General features: G+C 43.3%; 7 pseudogenes; all 7 read right to left on the bottom strand.

Moving 5' to 3' along the window:
• Nucleotides 1-1197: 1197 nt before the first annotated feature.
• Nucleotides 1198-1461, bottom strand: LOC130331742 (U2 spliceosomal RNA; annotated as a pseudogene).
• A 1456-nt stretch (nt 1462-2917) lies between these two features.
• LOC130331743 (U2 spliceosomal RNA) lies at nt 2918-3181 on the bottom strand (annotated as a pseudogene).
• Nucleotides 3182-4666: 1485 nt separating this feature from the next.
• LOC130331749 (U2 spliceosomal RNA) lies at nt 4667-4930 on the bottom strand (annotated as a pseudogene).
• Nucleotides 4931-6410: 1480 nt separating this feature from the next.
• LOC130331744 (U2 spliceosomal RNA) lies at nt 6411-6675 on the bottom strand (annotated as a pseudogene).
• A 1470-nt stretch (nt 6676-8145) lies between these two features.
• Nucleotides 8146-8409, bottom strand: LOC130331747 (U2 spliceosomal RNA; annotated as a pseudogene).
• Nucleotides 8410-9875: 1466 nt separating this feature from the next.
• On the bottom strand, nt 9876-10139 carry LOC130331746 (U2 spliceosomal RNA; annotated as a pseudogene).
• A 1478-nt stretch (nt 10140-11617) lies between these two features.
• LOC130331745 (U2 spliceosomal RNA) lies at nt 11618-11881 on the bottom strand (annotated as a pseudogene).
• Nucleotides 11882-12935: the final 1054 nt, after the last annotated feature.

The following is a 12935-nucleotide window of genomic DNA, read 5'->3' as shown; positions in this document are numbered from 1 at the left end:
TCTTTCAGATCTGCATATGAAAACAACACGCCTACCTTTGTTGCACATAGCTGCCTGCCTGTCTCTAGTTACCCCACTGGCTGTAGCTGCGTCCCTTCCGACATGGAATAACACCAACTGTAACGATAAACTGAAAATTAACAGTATAAACCTGCATCATTTTGGACTCTGGTATTTGCTGAATCCGGGTGACCTGACAATCGATGGTGGTGCCGCTGGTGATTCTGGCCTTCTTGGAATCTGTTGGGCCTATGTGTTAGCTCACACATCACTTGGGTATCCATGGTAACTACCACAACATGGTCATCTGCAGTTTACATCTAGCCCGTGGCATTGAATGGCATTTTAAAAGTGCTAAGGGTCCTGGTGCAATAATCCTCCCATGAGGATCAGCCTCAACGGCTTTGTAGATTGCACTCATGTCAGCAACTCCATATACATTTTTTTTTCTTCATGCTTCTTTCTTCATCCTTTTTTCTTTCTGTCATTCAGACTTTCATTCATTCGATCTCTCTCACTCACTTGCTTTAACTCATTTGTTCTCACTCACTCACTCACTCACTCAATCACTCACTCACTCATTCACTCTCACTCACTCTCACTCTCTCACTCACTCGCTCACTAAGTCAGTCTCTCTCTCTCTCTCTCTTTTTCTTTTTATATATATTTTTTTCCGTCTTCTTCTTCTTCTTCTTCTTCTTCTTCAGACCCTGTCATAGCACTAATGCCTTTCCAATACCACCAGCAGATGGAGACACTCCATTGCAACATTGGTTGTGAGCAGCAGTTTCTAAAAACAAATGCCTCATGGCGGATTTCCCATCCATCAATGGATGGTAAATTTTGTTTTTATCATTCACTGACCACAGAAACCAATGCATGGTCAAGCAACAGCAATGACACACCCTTGTGTATAGGCATGAGACCCTCATGTCATTTAACAGGATTCAGCACCACCCACAAGACAGCTACCTGTCATGTCATGTCAAACCTGCACAGGTGTGCTAGATTATTATTATTTAGTTTTATTTTATTTTTTTACACCAATCAGTGTGCAAACATGGTCATTAAAACGCTAAATGAATAGACGTTCATAAACCAGTCAGTGCAACTCATCATTTTGGTCTCCAATTCTCAAACTCAAATTCTCACCCACGGAGGATTAAATGAGAATCTTTCTTGTTTAACACTGGAATGGGGTGGTGCACTGTTCACTACCCGAAGATACTGCCACATCGGGTCAATGCATAGGGCGACAGAAGCAAGCTTCCAAATCAGCTCCCTTTCTCAAAAATCCATTTAATTTATGGTCCCCAGATAGGGAACGTATGTATCAGTATGTGCTCACAAGTCACCCAAGTGCAAGTATTCACACAAAAAAAAATGTGCCTCAGGATGCGATCTGTCGCAAGATCCTTTCTTTTTTTACACTTGATCTAAGCCAAAAGGCCTAGAGGGGATAACCGGGAAAGGGGTGGACCCAACCATGTCCCCTTCATGAGCACTCACATTACTCATAGGAATGGAAGGAAGGCTGGCAGCCAACCAGCCTCCCATACACTTTCTGGGTGGGTGGCAGTCAGCCACCCATACATACATACAGCACAGGCTAAACCCACATCATCACTTAAAAAAAGGACAGGCGACCATTGCACTCTGATGGAGCATTTAGCAATGCAATCCATAGCCTGGCTTTTGCCTGAACCCCCATCACTCCTCCTCTTGCATATAAGACAATATTTCAGATCTGCATATGAAAACAACACGCCTACCTTTGTTGCACATAGCTGCCTGCCTGTCTCTAGTTACCCCACTGGCTGTAGCTGCGTCCCTTCCGACATGGAATAACACCAACTGTAACGATAAACTGAAAATTAACAGTATAAACCTGCATCATTTTGGACTCTGGTATTTGCTGAATCCGGGTGACCTGACAATCGATGGTGGTGCCGCTGGTGATTCTGGCCTTCTTGGAATCTGTTGGGCCTATGTGTTAGCTCACACATCACTTGGGTATCCATGGTAACTACCACAACATGGTCATCTGCAGTTTACATCTAGCCCGTGGCATTGAATGGCATTTTAAAAGTGCTAAGGGTCCTGGTGCAATAATCCTCCCATGAGGATCAGCCTCAACGGCTTTGTAGATTGCACTCATGTCAGCAACTCCATATACATTTTTTTTTCTTCATGCTTCTTTCTTCATCCTTTTTTCTTTCTGTCATTCAGACTTTCATTCATTCGATCTCTCTCACTCACTTGCTTTAACTCATTTGTTCTCACTCACTCACTCACTCACTCAATCACTCACTCACTCATTCACTCTCACTCACTCGCTCACTAAGTCAGTCTCTCTCTCTCTCTCTCTTTTTCTTTTTATATATATTTTTTTTCCGTCTTCTTCTTCTTCTTCTTCTTCTTCTTCAGACCCTGTCATAGCACTAATGCCTTTCCAATACCACCAGCAGATGGAGACACTCCATTGCAACATTGGTTGTGAGCAGCAGTTTCTAAAAACAAATGCCTCATGGCGGATTTCCCATCCATCAATGGATGGTAAATTTTGTTTTTATCATTCACTGACCACAGAAACCAATGCATGGTCAAGCAACAGCAATGACACACCCTTGTGTATAGGCATGAGACCCTCATGTCATTTAACAGGATTCAGCACCACCCACAAGACAGCTACCTGTCATGTCATGTCAAACCTGCACAGGTGTGCTAGATTATTATTATTTAGTTTTATTTTATTTTTTTACACCAATCAGTGTGCAAACATGGTCATTAAAACGCTAAATGAATAGACGTTCATAAACCAGTCAGTGCAACTCATCATTTTGGTCTCCAATTCTCAAACTCAAATTCTCACCCACGGAGGATTAAATGAGAATCTTTCTTGTTTAACACTGGAATGGGGTGGTGCACTGTTCACTACCCGAAGATACTGCCACATCGGGTCAATGCATAGGGCGACAGAAGCAAGCTTCCAAATCAGCTCCCTTTCTCAAAAATCCATTTAATTTATGGTCCCCAGATAGGGAACGTATGTATCAGTATGTGCTCACAAGTCACCCAAGTGCAAGTATTCACACAAAAAAAAACGTGCCTCAGGATGCGATCTGTCGCAAGATCCTTTCTTTTTTTACACTTGATCTAAGCCAAAAGGCCTAGAGGGGATAACCGGGAAAGGGGTGGACCCAACCATGTCCCCTTCATGAGCACTCACATTACTCATAGGAATGGAAGGAAGGCTGGCAGCCAACCAGCCTCCCATACACTTTCTGGGTGGGTGGCAGTCAGCCACCCATACATACATACAGCACAGGCTAAACCCACATCATCACTTAAAAAAAGGACAGGCGACCATTGCACTCTGATGGAGCATTTAGCAATGCAATCCATAGCCTGGCTTTTGCCTGAACCCCCATCACTCCTCCTCTTGCATATAAGACAATATTTCAGATCTGCATATGAAAACAACACGCCTACCTTTGTTGCACATAGCTGCCTGCCTGTCTCTAGTTACCCCACTGGCTGTAGCTGCGTCCCTTCCGACATGGAATAACACCAACTGTAACGATAAACTGAAAATTAACAGTATAAACCTGCATCATTTTGGACTCTGGTATTTGCTGAATCCGGGTGACCTGACAATCGATGGTGGTGCCACTGGTGATTCTGGCCTTCTTGGAATCTGTTGGGCCTATGTGTTAGCTCACACATCACTTGGGTATCCATGGTAACTACCACAACATGGTCATCTGCAGTTTACATCTAGCCCGTGGCATTGAATGGCATTTTAAAAGTGCTAAGGGTCCTGGTGCAATAATCCTCCCATGAGGATCAGCCTCAACGGCTTTGTAGATTGCACTCATGTCAGCAACTCCATATACATTTTTTTTTCTTCATGCTTCTTTCTTCATCCTTTTTTCTTTCTGTCATTCAGACTTTCATTCATTCGATCTCTCTCACTCACTTGCTTTAACTCATTTGTTCTCACTCACTCACTCACTCACTCAATCACTCACTCACTCATTCACTCTCACTCACTCTCACTCTCTCACTCACTCGCTCACTAAGTCAGTCTCTCTCTCTCTCTCTCTTTTTCTTTTTATATATATTTTTTTCCGTCTTCTTCTTCTTCTTCTTCTTCTTCTTCTTCTTCTTCTTCAGACCCTGTCATAGCACTAATGCCTTTCCAATACCACCAGCAGATGGAGACACTCCATTGCAACATTGGTTGTGAGCAGCAGTTTCTAAAAACAAATGCCTCATGGCGGATTTCCCATCCATCAATGGATGGTAAATTTTGTTTTTATCATTCACTGACCACAGAAACCAATGCATGGTCAAGCAACAGCAATGACACACCCTTGTGTATAGGCATGAGACCCTCATGTCATTTAACAGGATTCAGCACCACCCACAAGACAGCTACCTGTCATGTCATGTCAAACCTGCACAGGTGTGCTAGATTATTATTATTTAGTTTTATTTTATTTTTTTACACCAATCAGTGTGCAAACATGGTCATTAAAACGCTAAATGAATAGACGTTCATAAACCAGTCAGTGCAACTCATCATTTTGGTCTCCAATTCTCAAACTCAAATTCTCACCCACGGAGGATTAAATGAGAATCTTTCTTGTTTAACACTGGAATGGGGTGGTGCACTGTTCACTACCCGAAGATACTGCCACATCGGGTCAATGCATAGGGCGACAGAAGCAAGCTTCCAAATCAGCTCCCTTTCTCAAAAATCCATTTAATTTATGGTCCCCAGATAGGGAACGTATGTATCAGTATGTGCTCACAAGTCACCCAAGTGCAAGTATTCACACAAAAAAAAACGTGCCTCAGGATGCGATCTGTCGCAAGATCCTTTCTTTTTTTACACTTGATCTAAGCCAAAAGGCCTAGAGGGGATAACCGGGAAAGGGGTGGACCCAACCATGTCCCCTTCATGAGCACTCACATTACTCATAGGAATGGAAGGAAGGCTGGCAGCCAACCAGCCTCCCATACACTTTCTGGGTGGGTGGCAGTCAGCCACCCATACATACATACAGCACAGGCTAAACCCACATCATCACTTAAAAAAAGGACAGGCGACCATTGCACTCTGATGGAGCATTTAGCAATGCAATCCATAGCCTGGCTTTTGCCTGAACCCCCATCACTCCTCCTCTTGCATATAAGACAATATTTCAGATCTGCATATGAAAACAACACGCCTACCTTTGTTGCACATAGCTGCCTGCCTGTCTCTAGTTACCCCACTGGCTGTAGCTGCGTCCCTTCCGACATGGAATAACACCAACTGTAACGATAAACTGAAAATTAACAGTATAAACCTGCATCATTTTGGACTCTGGTATTTGCTGAATCCGGGTGACCTGACAATCGATGGTGGTGCCGCTGGTGATTCTGGCCTTCTTGGAATCTGTTGGGCCTATGTGTTAGCTCACACATCACTTGGGTATCCATGGTAACTACCACAACATGGTCATCTGCAGTTTACATCTAGCCCGTGGCATTGAATGGCATTTTAAAAGTGCTAAGGGTCCTGGTGCAATAATCCTCCCATGAGGATCAGCCTCAACGGCTTTGTAGATTGCACTCATGTCAGCAACTCCATATACATTTTTTTTTCTTCATGCTTCTTTCTTCATCCTTTTTTCTTTCTGTCATTCAGACTTTCATTCATTCGATCTCTCTCACTCACTTGCTTTAACTCATTTGTTCTCACTCACTCACTCACTCACTCACTCAATCACTCACTCACTCATTCACTCTCACTCACTCTCACTCTCTCACTCACTCGCTCACTAAGTCAGTCTCTCTCTCTCTCTCTCTTTTTCTTTTTATATATATTTTTTTCCGTCTTCTTCTTCTTCTTCTTCTTCTTCTTCTTCAGACCCTGTCATAGCACTAATGCCTTTCCAATACCACCAGCAGATGGAGACACTCCATTGCAACATTGGTTGTGAGCAGCAGTTTCTAAAAACAAATGCCTCATGGCGGATTTCCCATCCATCAATGGATGGTAAATTTTGTTTTTATCATTCACTGACCACAGAAACCAATGCATGGTCAAGCAACAGCAATGACACACCCTTGTGTATAGGCATGAGACCCTCATGTCATTTAACAGGATTCAGCACCACCCACAAGACAGCTACCTGTCATGTCATGTCAAACCTGCACAGGTGTGCTAGATTATTATTATTTAGTTTTATTTTATTTTTTTACACCAATCAGTGTGCAAACATGGTCATTAAAACGCTAAATGAATAGACGTTCATAAACCAGTCAGTGCAACTCATCATTTTGGTCTCCAATTCTCAAACTCAAATTCTCACCCACGGAGGATTAAATGAGAATCTTTCTTGTTTAACACTGGAATGGGGTGGTGCACTGTTCACTACCCGAAGATACTGCCACATCGGGTCAATGCATAGGGCGACAGAAGCAAGCTTCCAAATCAGCTCCCTTTCTCAAAAATCCATTTAATTTATGGTCCCCAGATAGGGAACGTATGTATCAGTATGTGCTCACAAGTCACCCAAGTGCAAGTATTCACACAAAAAAAAACGTGCCTCAGGATGCGATCTGTCGCAAGATCCTTTCTTTTTTTTACACTTGATCTAAGCCAAAAGGCCTAGAGGGGATAACCGGGAAAGGGGTGGACCCAACCATGTCCCCTTCATGAGCACTCACATTACTCATAGGAATGGAAGGAAGGCTGGCAGCCAACCAGCCTCCCATACACTTTCTGGGTGGGTGGCAGTCAGCCACCCATACATACATACAGCACAGGCTAAACCCACATCATCACTTAAAAAAAGGACAGGCGACCATTGCACTCTGATGGAGCATTTAGCAATGCAATCCATAGCCTGGCTTTTGCCTGAACCCCCATCACTCCTCCTCTTGCATATAAGACAATATTTCAGATCTGCATATGAAAACAACACGCCTACCTTTGTTGCACATAGCTGCCTGCCTGTCTCTAGTTACCCCACTGGCTGTAGCTGCGTCCCTTCCGACATGGAATAACACCAACTGTAACGATAAACTGAAAATTAACAGTATAAACCTGCATCATTTTGGACTCTGGTATTTGCTGAATCCGGGTGACCTGACAATCGATGGTGGTGCCGCTGGTGATTCTGGCCTTCTTGGAATCTGTTGGGCCTATGTGTTAGCTCACACATCACTTGGGTATCCATGGTAACTACCACAACATGGTCATCTGCAGTTTACATCTAGCCCGTGGCATTGAATGGCATTTTAAAAGTGCTAAGGGTCCTGGTGCAATAATCCTCCCATGAGGATCAGCCTCAACGGCTTTGTAGATTGCACTCATGTCAGCAACTCCATATACATTTTTTTTTCTTCATGCTTCTTTCTTCATCCTTTTTTCTTTCTGTCATTCAGACTTTCATTCATTCGATCTCTCTCACTCACTTGCTTTAACTCATTTGTTCTCACTCACTCACTCACTCACTCAATCACTCACTCACTCATTCACTCTCACTCACTCTCACTCTCTCACTCACTCGCTCACTAAGTCAGTCTCTCTCTCTCTCTCTCTTTTTCTTTTTATATATATTTTTTTCCGTCTTCTTCTTCTTCTTCTTCTTCTTCAGACCCTGTCATAGCACTAATGCCTTTCCAATACCACCAGCAGATGGAGACACTCCATTGCAACATTGGTTGTGAGCAGCAGTTTCTAAAAACAAATGCCTCATGGCGGATTTCCCATCCATCAATGGATGGTAAATTTTGTTTTTATCATTCACTGACCACAGAAACCAATGCATGGTCAAGCAACAGCAATGACACACCCTTGTGTATAGGCATGAGACCCTCATGTCATTTAACAGGATTCAGCACCACCCACAAGACAGCTACCTGTCATGTCATGTCAAACCTGCACAGGTGTGCTAGATTATTATTATTTAGTTTTATTTTATTTTTTTACACCAATCAGTGTGCAAACATGGTCATTAAAACGCTAAATGAATAGACGTTCATAAACCAGTCAGTGCAACTCATCATTTTGGTCTCCAATTCTCAAACTCAAATTCTCACCCACGGAGGATTAAATGAGAATCTTTCTTGTTTAACACTGGAATGGGGTGGTGCACTGTTCACTACCCGAAGATACTGCCACATCGGGTCAATGCATAGGGCGACAGAAGCAAGCTTCCAAATCAGCTCCCTTTCTCAAAAATCCATTTAATTTATGGTCCCCAGATAGGGAACGTATGTATCAGTATGTGCTCACAAGTCACCCAAGTGCAAGTATTCACACAAAAAAAAACGTGCCTCAGGATGCGATCTGTCGCAAGATCCTTTCTTTTTTTACACTTGATCTAAGCCAAAAGGCCTAGAGGGGATAACCGGGAAAGGGGTGGACCCAACCATGTCCCCTTCATGAGCACTCACATTACTCATAGGAATGGAAGGAAGGCTGGCAGCCAACCAGCCTCCCATACACTTTCTGGGTGGGTGGCAGTCAGCCACCCATACATACATACAGCACAGGCTAAACCCACATCATCACTTAAAAAAAGGACAGGCGACCATTGCACTCTGATGGAGCATTTAGCAATGCAATCCATAGCCTGGCTTTTGCCTGAACCCCCATCACTCCTCCTCTTGCATATAAGACAATATTTCAGATCTGCATATGAAAACAACACGCCTACCTTTGTTGCACATAGCTGCCTGCCTGTCTCTAGTTACCCCACTGGCTGTAGCTGCGTCCCTTCCGACATGGAATAACACCAACTGTAACGATAAACTGAAAATTAACAGTATAAACCTGCATCATTTTGGACTCTGGTATTTGCTGAATCCGGGTGACCTGACAATCGATGGTGGTGCCGCTGGTGATTCTGGCCTTCTTGGAATCTGTTGGGCCTATGTGTTAGCTCACACATCACTTGGGTATCCATGGTAACTACCACAACATGGTCATCTGCAGTTTACATCTAGCCCGTGGCATTGAATGGCATTTTAAAAGTGCTAAGGGTCCTGGTGCAATAATCCTCCCATGAGGATCAGCCTCAACGGCTTTGTAGATTGCACTCATGTCAGCAACTCCATATACATTTTTTTTTCTTCATGCTTCTTTCTTCATCCTTTTTTCTTTCTGTCATTCAGACTTTCATTCATTCGATCTCTCTCACTCACTTGCTTTAACTCATTTGTTCTCACTCACTCACTCACTCAATCACTCACTCACTCATTCACTCTCACTCACTCTCACTCTCTCACTCACTCGCTCACTAAGTCAGTCTCTCTCTCTCTCTCTCTTTTTCTTTTTATATATATTTTTTTCCGTCTTCTTCTTCTTCTTCTTCTTCTTCAGACCCTGTCATAGCACTAATGCCTTTCCAATACCACCAGCAGATGGAGACACTCCATTGCAACATTGGTTGTGAGCAGCAGTTTCTAAAAACAAATGCCTCATGGCGGATTTCCCATCCATCAATGGATGGTAAATTTTGTTTTTATCATTCACTGACCACAGAAACCAATGCATGGTCAAGCAACAGCAATGACACACCCTTGTGTATAGGCATGAGACCCTCATGTCATTTAACAGGATTCAGCACCACCCACAAGACAGCTACCTGTCATGTCATGTCAAACCTGCACAGGTGTGCTAGATTATTATTATTTAGTTTTATTTTATTTTTTTACACCAATCAGTGTGCAAACATGGTCATTAAAACGCTAAATGAATAGACGTTCATAAACCAGTCAGTGCAACTCATCATTTTGGTCTCCAATTCTCAAACTCAAATTCTCACCCACGGAGGATTAAATGAGAATCTTTCTTGTTTAACACTGGAATGGGGTGGTGCACTGTTCACTACCCGAAGATACTGCCACATCGGGTCAATGCATAGGGCGACAGAAGCAAGCTTCCAAATCAGCTCCCTTTCTCAAAAATCCATTTAATTTATGGTCCCCAGATAGGGAACGTATGTATCAGTATGTGCTCACAAGTCACCCAAGTGCAAGTATTCACACAAAAAAAAACGTGCCTCAGGATGCGATCTGTCGCAAGATCCTTTCTTTTTTTACACTTGATCTAAGCCAAAAGGCCTAGAGGGGATAACCGGGAAAGGGGTGGACCCAACCATGTCCCCTTCATGAGCACTCACATTACTCATAGGAATGGAAGGAAGGCTGGCAGCCAACCAGCCTCCCATACACTTTCTGGGTGGGTGGCAGTCAGCCACCCATACATACATACAGCACAGGCTAAACCCACATCATCACTTAAAAAAAGGACAGGCGACCATTGCACTCTGATGGAGCATTTAGCAATGCAATCCATAGCCTGGCTTTTGCCTGAACCCCCATCACTCCTCCTCTTGCATATAAGACAATATTTCAGATCTGCATATGAAAACAACACGCCTACCTTTGTTGCACATAGCTGCCTGCCTGTCTCTAGTTACCCCACTGGCTGTAGCTGCGTCCCTTCCGACATGGAATAACACCAACTGTAACGATAAACTGAAAATTAACAGTATAAACCTGCATCATTTTGGACTCTGGTATTTGCTGAATCCGGGTGACCTGACAATCGATGGTGGTGCCGCTGGTGATTCTGGCCTTCTTGGAATCTGTTGGGCCTATGTGTTAGCTCACACATCACTTGGGTATCCATGGTAACTACCACAACATGGTCATCTGCAGTTTACATCTAGCCCGTGGCATTGAATGGCATTTTAAAAGTGCTAAGGGTCCTGGTGCAATAATCCTCCCATGAGGATCAGCCTCAACGGCTTTGTAGATTGCACTCATGTCAGCAACTCCATATACATTTTTTTTTCTTCATGCTTCTTTCTTCATCCTTTTTTCTTTCTGTCATTCAGACTTTCATTCATTCGATCTCTCTCACTCACTTGCTTTAACTCATTTGTTCTCACTCACTCACTCACTCACTCAATCACTCACTCACTCATTCACTCTCACTCACTCTCACTCTCTCACTCACTCGCTCACTAAGTCAGTCTCTCTCTCTCTCTCTCTCTTTTTCTTTTTATATATATTTTTTTCCGTCTTCTTCTTCTTCTTCTTCTTCTTCTTCTTCAGACCCTGTCATAGCACTAATGCCTTTCCAATACCACCAGCAGATGGAGACACTCCATTGCAACATTGGTTGTGAGCAGCAGTTTCTAAAAACAAATGCCTCATGGCGGATTTCCCATCCATCAATGGATGGTAAATTTAGTTTTTATCATTCACTGACCACAGAAACCAATGCATGGTCAAGCAACAGCAATGACACACCCTTGTGTATAGGCATGAGACCCTCATGTCATTTAACAGGATTCAGCACCACCCACAAGACAGCTACCTGTCATGTCATGTCAAACCTGCACAGGTGTGCTAGATTATTATTATTTAGTTTTATTTTATTTTTTTACACCAATCAGTGTGCAAACATGGTCATTAAAACGCTAAATGAATAGACGTTCATAAACCAGTCAGTGCAACTCATCATTTTGGTCTCCAATTCTCAAACTCAAATTCTCACCCACGGAGGATTAAATGAGAATCTTTCTTGTTTAACACTGGAATGGGGTGGTGCACTGTTCACTACCCGAAGATACTGCCACATCGGGTCAATGCATAGGGCGACAGAAGCAAGCTTCCAAATCAGCTCCCTTTCTCAAAAATCCATTTAATTTATGGTCCCCAGATAGGGAACGTATGTATCAGTATGTGCTCACAAGTCACCCAAGTGCAAGTATTCACACAAAAAAAAACGTGCCTCAGGATGCGATCTGTCGCAAGATCCTTTCTTTTTTTACACTTGATCTAAGCCAAAAGGCCTAGAGGGGATAATCGGGAAAGGGGTGGACCCAACCATGTCCCCTTCATGAGCACTCACATTACTCATAGGAATGGAAGGAAGGCTGGCAGCCAACCAGCCTCCCATACACTTTCTGGGTGGGTGGCAGTCAGCCACCCATACATACATACAGCACAGGCTAAACCCACATCATCACTTAAAAAAAGGACAGGCGACCATTGCACTCTGATGGAGCATTTAGCAATGCAATCCATAGCCTGGCTTTTGCCTGAACCCCCATCACTCCTCCTCTTGCATATAAGACAATATTTCAGATCTGCATATGAAAACAACACGCCTACCTTTGTTGCACATAGCTGCCTGCCTGTCTCTAGTTACCCCACTGGCTGTAGCTGCGTCCCTTCCGACATGGAATAACACCAACTGTAACGATAAACTGAAAATTAACAGTATAAACCTGCATCATTTTGGACTCTGGTATTTGCTGAATCCGGGTGACCTGACAATCGATGGTGGTGCCGCTGGTGATTCTGGCCTTCTTGGAATCTGTTGGGCCTATGTGTTAGCTCACACATCACTTGGGTATCCATGGTAACTACCACAACATGGTCATCTGCAGTTTACATCTAGCCCGTGGCATTGAATGGCATTTTAAAAGTGCTAAGGGTCCTGGTGCAATAATCCTCCCATGAGGATCAGCCTCAACGGCTTTGTAGATTGCACTCATGTCAGCAACTCCATATACATTTTTTTTTCTTCATGCTTCTTTCTTCATCCTTTTTTCTTTCTGTCATTCAGACTTTCATTCATTCGATCTCTCTCACTCACTTGCTTTAACTCATTTGTTCTCACTCACTCACTCACTCACTCAATCACTCACTCACTCATTCACTCTCACTCACTCTCACTCTCTCACTCACTCGCTCACTAAGTCAGTCTCTCTCTCTCTCTCTCTTTTTCTTTTTATATATATTTTTTTCCGTCTTCTTCTTCTTCTTCTTCTTCTTCTTCTTCTTCTTCTTCTTCTTCTTCAGACCCTGTCATAGCACTAATGCCTTTCCAATACCACCAGCAGATGGAGACA

Source organism: Hyla sarda, unplaced genomic scaffold (assembly GCF_029499605.1).
Source record: "Hyla sarda isolate aHylSar1 unplaced genomic scaffold, aHylSar1.hap1 scaffold_3557, whole genome shotgun sequence".
Classification (NCBI taxonomy): Eukaryota; Metazoa; Chordata; class Amphibia; order Anura; family Hylidae; genus Hyla; species Hyla sarda.
The sequence above is the reverse complement of the archived record's forward strand: the minus strand, read 5'-3'. Positions and strand labels throughout refer to the sequence as shown.